Genomic DNA, 6000 nt, shown 5'->3' with positions numbered 1-6000 from the left:
TTGTGTTGTCTCTTTCTTGAGCATCTCTTCTGGAGCTCCATGTATGCTCCATGGGACTGTTCTAAAATTGTGTGTAAAACTTCTTATGTAGACACTTCTCAGTAAATTCTGCACTTAATCATTATCTGACTGATTAGTTCAGAATGTACCTGCCCACCTTCAAAAAGATAAATGTGCTGGGAAATTCCAATTAATTGTGGCTCGGTGTATGTGAACTATGTATAAATACAGTGAACTTCATGTGGGATGTTATACCCTTTTGGTCTCTTTACAGTACTCTCTATTTGTATTTTAGTGTACCACCCCACTGTAATTCAATAGAGTCAGAGTCTGCTGCTTTTCCCTATTATCAAGTGGTCCCACCATGACTTATTAGGCTTCTGTTACCATTTTTTGCACACTAATAATAATAAACATTTGTTAGCTGCCCTATAACAAATTGTTCTCTGGACAGCTAACAACTACTCAACAGTAGAGATGTGCACAAATACCATTTTGCATTTTGATTTGTGCTCAAATTGAATTTCAAGATACTCAGATGCAAGTTATTTGGCCATGGGGACTTTGAATCATTCATTCATGGGGAACTTGAATAATATAACATTATGACAGCAATGAATGCACCTCTGAGAGATCTTAAAGTCCAAGTTGAAGACAGATCCTCTTGGAGAGAATCTATGTGGTCGCTAAGAATTGACACCAACTTCATGGCACTTAAATCGATCTATCTTGAATCACCCCATTGTTTCCCACAGGTAGGTTCTAGGGACACCAAAGTGGGTGGGTGGGTTTGTTGGTAGGGCATGAGTGCTACCTGCCACACAATGAACATAAGAAATGGGAGAGTGGGTAATTTAATCTTTTAACTATTCCTCAAACCCCATGTTACACTGGGGTTACACCCCAAACCCATATTGCACTGCAGTAGCATCACTGGCACAAGTTGCTCTCAAAAACAACTATGCCTCCTTACTTCAGCATTGCAACAGCTACTGCAGCAGTGCCCTTGCTTAGCCAGAAAGCATAGCCATAAGCTCAACTAGAACATCTTCAGCTACATCTTGACTGAGTGCACCTTGCAATGAAGATTGCAGAGCAGTGAGTGAAGCACAAGTTAGTCTCAAGGCCAGACATGGAGTTCATCACAGCAATTAAGAAATATTACATTACATACATAGAGCTGAGCTACCACTGTCCATTTCTCACCACATCACAGACAAAACAAACTACAGCTCAAGGATTTGCCTGTGTAAATCTGAGATCTTGCAAAACCAGATCGTTAACAGCAAGCAATAGCACAGCAAGCATATTGAAAACCACAAAATCAAACCTTCCTTTAATCCTACTTGCCACAGAGAGACAGGAGGATAGAGCAGTTAGAGGTGTGCACAAATTTAACATCAAATTGCAAAACTTTGAATTGATTTACTGATCCAGCCAACCATTGCCAGGTGGTTGGACTAATCAAATTGAAAATTCACCCCAAAAAATCACAATTTGCCATAGGGAACAATTGGGAACTCAAATCACCCCATTGTTCCCCATAAGTAGTTCCTAGGGACACCACAGTGGGTTGGGTAGGGCATGATAGGTGCTACTGTACATTCAGCCCACAAAAGAAATGGGCAAGTGGGTGATCTTAAAATCCCAAAAAAACTCCATAGAATCCTATGGGGGCTTAGGACTTTGGTTTTGTAAAAACTTGAATCACCCACTTGCCCATTTCTTTTGTGGGTTGGGTGGTAGGTATGACCCATCATGCCCTACCATACAACTGACTTTGGTGTCCCTAGGACCCACCCATGGAGAACAACTTGAAAGATGATACCCTTTAAATAACTTGAAAGATAATTGGCTGTTCTCATGTGCAGCCTAACCTAGGCTAGGAAAGCCCAGCCTAGGTTAGGCTGTGTGACTATCACGATTATGCCTGATCACAGTAGGGTATTGCTGCTTAGCCCAGCTCTTTACCCTGGCTTTTAGCTGGGGTTTAGAGTGTGAGCATTAACCCCATCTCTGGGGTTGTGTGTTGAGCTCCAGTGGACACAGAGAAGTGAATCCTGTCAATGCATGATGCTCATGGTGTGGTGCATTGTGAGATAGCCAGAGGCCAGGATGTGCCATCCTGGTCTCCAGAGCTCCACACTGGACAGGAACATTTCTGCTATCATCTGGGAGGAAAGTGAACTGGACCAGCCTTCCTACCCCCCAACCTGTTCAGTCATGTGATTGGCCCCAGTGTCTATCCAGTAGTCTGAGACACTGCATAGTTTCTTGCTCCCTAGTTTGGAAACCAGTGTTTCCCAGAATGTCAGATCTGGTGTTTGGGATGACTAAATCTTTCAGTAACAGCTGGCCTTGCAAATGCAGGAATTTTAGCCACCAGACTGAAGGCAGATGAATTGCAACAGGCAGCACCTAAAGCATTCTCAGCTTCATTAAGCTTGTCACTAGTTGGTCAACAGTATGTACCTGGTCTTTTCCTTTTTCTCCTGGTGGGATACATCCCAACAAAAGGGTACAGAGCTTGGTTCAAGGTGGAGAGAGCAAGAAGATGTAGAGGTGGGATGTGAAGGTGATAAGATCATGGGTTATTTGACAGAAAGTAATAGCTGAAGATGATGTATAGCTTTACAGTCTATCATTGGCCCAATGCAGACATTATAATTGAACCTGCAGGGATAGCATGTGAAACAAATATGCAGCAGAGGAAACCTTCATGCCTGTGGTCATAAAAGGTAGCTTGCACACCATTCATAGGGAAACCAATAAAGAGACTGAATATGCATTCACACAATGGAATGAGAGCCATCCCCAGAGGAAACATGTAGAAGGCGCTTGACCTAACAGAATAGGCATTACCTTGGCCTCCTAATCATGAATGGTGTATTTCAGTCATCAAGTGCTGCAGGGACTGACACAGCCCAATGCTCAAATGGTTTTAAAAATTATTTGTGTGTTATCTGTTCTGATGCACTTTAGACTACGGGAATGAGACTTAGCGTCATTAAACTGTTTGTTAATTCATGTTTAATGTGCGGCTCTCGTAAAGGAGCATGGCCCTTTTTAGTGTACATATTTGAAATATTTATACTGTGTTTTTCTACTTTGGGTGCTCAGAGAGGCTTACAGATTATAGCAGACCTAAAATCATGTCACAAGCATGAATAAATCAACAGTAACAAAGGTCTCTCTCACAAACACCTGCATAAAATGGCAAAGCTTAAGCACATTTAAGCTTATCCAGCCAAAATTGCATATGAAGTCCAAGAGACTAAAACAGGCACCTGCTGATAATACTGTGGGTTCCAAGCAGACATATCTGGGGAGGGGGTGTTCTCTCATTGGAATGCGAGTTTATAACAGCCTGAGATACAAATTCCTGCTCTTTAAATCAGTCCTCTTCATCCAGATATTGATACCAGGTGGCCTTTGCTTTTGTCTTTCAAAGTCCAATGCATTATCTCTCTCTTTATTGCTTGGCTTGAAAATTGCTCAGTTTGAACCACCCAAATTGCAGTGAAAATTTTGGCTTGGCCTAAACAGTACAGATCTGTTCCAATAACCTCACAGCTGAGAGCTGATAAATGGGGATGGGGTGGGGTGTCTAGAAAATAGAAGTTTCTTCTTGAGCATTAAAGCTACAAGGCTGTTTCGGTGAATTGGCTTGAAGTGATTTGAGGGATTCAAGTGATTTGGCCATAGGAAACAATGGGGAACTTGAAACACTCCATTGTTCCCCATGGGTAGATCCTAGGGACACCAAAGTGAGCTGGGTGGTAGGGCATGATGGGTGCAATGCAGAATGCACCTATCATGCCATACCACCCAACCCACTTTGGGGTCCCTAGGAATTGCCCATGGGGAACAATTTCTGAGATTCCCATTGTTCCCTATGGCCAAAACAGAGTTTACACATTTTGCAACCCTGCCCTGAAAAAACACTGCAGAACAGAAGCACGCATTCTCTCCCAACACAGAACACCACATGCTGCCAAACACGCAGTCCAAAAATGGACAAAAAAGAATCACTGACCCAGAATCCACTGCCAGCCACAGTGCCTGTGCTGCAGTATCATCACTGGTACAAGTTGCTCTCTCTCACACAGCTGATACCTTTCTTCAGCAACAGCTGCCACCGCAGCACAGTATCCTTAGCAGCCAGCAAGCATAGCCATAAGCTCAACTAGAACAATGTCTTCAGGCACATTTTGACTGAGTATAGCTTCCAATACAGATTGCAGAGCAGTGAGTAAAGCACAAGTTAGTCTAAAGGCCAGACATGGAGGTCATCACAGCAGTCACCAAGAAATACTACACACAAACCCCTACCCACACCTACACCTGAGCTGCCACTGCCCATGTCATCTTTTATCACTGTCCATTTTACTCTTATCAGTTCAGGGCAGCCCTCAGCCTTTGTTATGCAGCTAGCCATGTCTTTAGGCCACTGTAAAAATAGTATGGCCAACTCAGCCCTGTCTGAATCCTGTTTTGTGTGTCTGGGGTACTAGGAGGGCCAGCCTGATGATACTGATACCTACCACCCCACACTTTGGAGATAAGTTACAGACATGATGGGGGTTGTAAGGAGAGAGCAATGAAGGGTTCAGGCTGGCTGCTTTTAACATACGTAAATGCATACAGCTGAATTATATGTCCATGAGGGAATCTACATGACAAACAAAGGAAAAGTGCTGTTATTTCATGGGAATGTCTATGCTGAAAACAGCCAGTGGAAAGTCAGTGAGGAAAGAAGATGGATGATGCTGATCTTGCTAAAACCCTGAACAGTGGCCCATTACTCATTAGTCTGACTGAAGGAGGACACATTCTGGAAACAAGAACAAGTGAGATGTTAAAAGGCTTTATCATTATACTGGAGTCAACAGGCAATTAGAACTATTAAAGTCTGACAAGGCATAAGGTCAAGATGGATTATGTTTTTCAGCAATCTGATGGGCCCATAGAGTAGAAATGCACAGGTAATACAGGCTAGCAATGGCAATGCACAGCAGTATAGAACTGACGGGGAAACAGCAAGGAGAAACAATAAAGGCTTGATGAACTATAAGAGTGTTTGCAGGACACATGCATACTGTATATGGCTTCCTTCTTTCAAGTGAGCCCCTGAAGGCTTGAGATAGTCCCTTGAAGAATGCATTAACAATCCTTAGAAAGGCCATGTTTAACCACTGTTGAAAGATCCATGGTGCAATGCTATGGGTTCGTTCATCACTTTGTGTTGTACAGGTATTGCATTTGCCTTCATCTGAATTTTATGTTTGAAATGTATGGCAGTGCCAGGAATAAGAGCAAAAATGTATGAGAAATCAGCAGTCATATCCGCATAAGGATTTTTCCATTATCTATATGGGTTCCATGCTATTGGGTCTAACATGATCCGTAGATCTTTCTGATGTTTTCAGCCCCGTATTGAGAGTTTCTCCTTTTTGTGACACACTTGTCTTCTGCAGTGCATCCTTTGTATTTGAGGACAGCAGTGAAGTATCCATTAATGGCAATAGGGGAACCTACACATTCCCATGGGTGGATGTCTGCAAGCTGCAGGTGCAGATCTGATATAGTAAGGACTGGTGGTTCTTGTAAAGCAGATGGGAAATTATAGTGTACAGAGAAACAGAATCAGCCAGCATCCACACTTCATGGCCATTAAGTTTAACTTGACAATGTGGGGAAGCAGGCTCTGAGTCTGTCACACTTAAAACACTGTCAAGAAATGGTTCATCTGCCTCCTCATCATACAGTGCACTGTAAGATGTTCCCCTAACGGAATAAGGCTGCTCTAGGAACAGCATCTGCGTGCTTGCATGCAGAAAGTTCCAAGTTAATATCTCCAAGATAGGACTGAGAGAAAGCCACTACTAGTCTGTGTAGACAATACTGAGCTAGATGGACCAATGGTGTGACTTGGTATAAGGCAGCTTCCTATGTTCCTAAGTTTCCATTCCAGTAGCAGTTTTTCACACAGTTTGGAGC

Source organism: Hemicordylus capensis, chromosome 2 (assembly GCF_027244095.1).
Source record: "Hemicordylus capensis ecotype Gifberg chromosome 2, rHemCap1.1.pri, whole genome shotgun sequence".
In the NCBI taxonomy this organism is placed as follows: Eukaryota; Metazoa; Chordata; class Lepidosauria; order Squamata; family Cordylidae; genus Hemicordylus; species Hemicordylus capensis.
The sequence above is the reverse complement of the archived record's forward strand: the minus strand, read 5'-3'. Positions refer to the sequence as shown.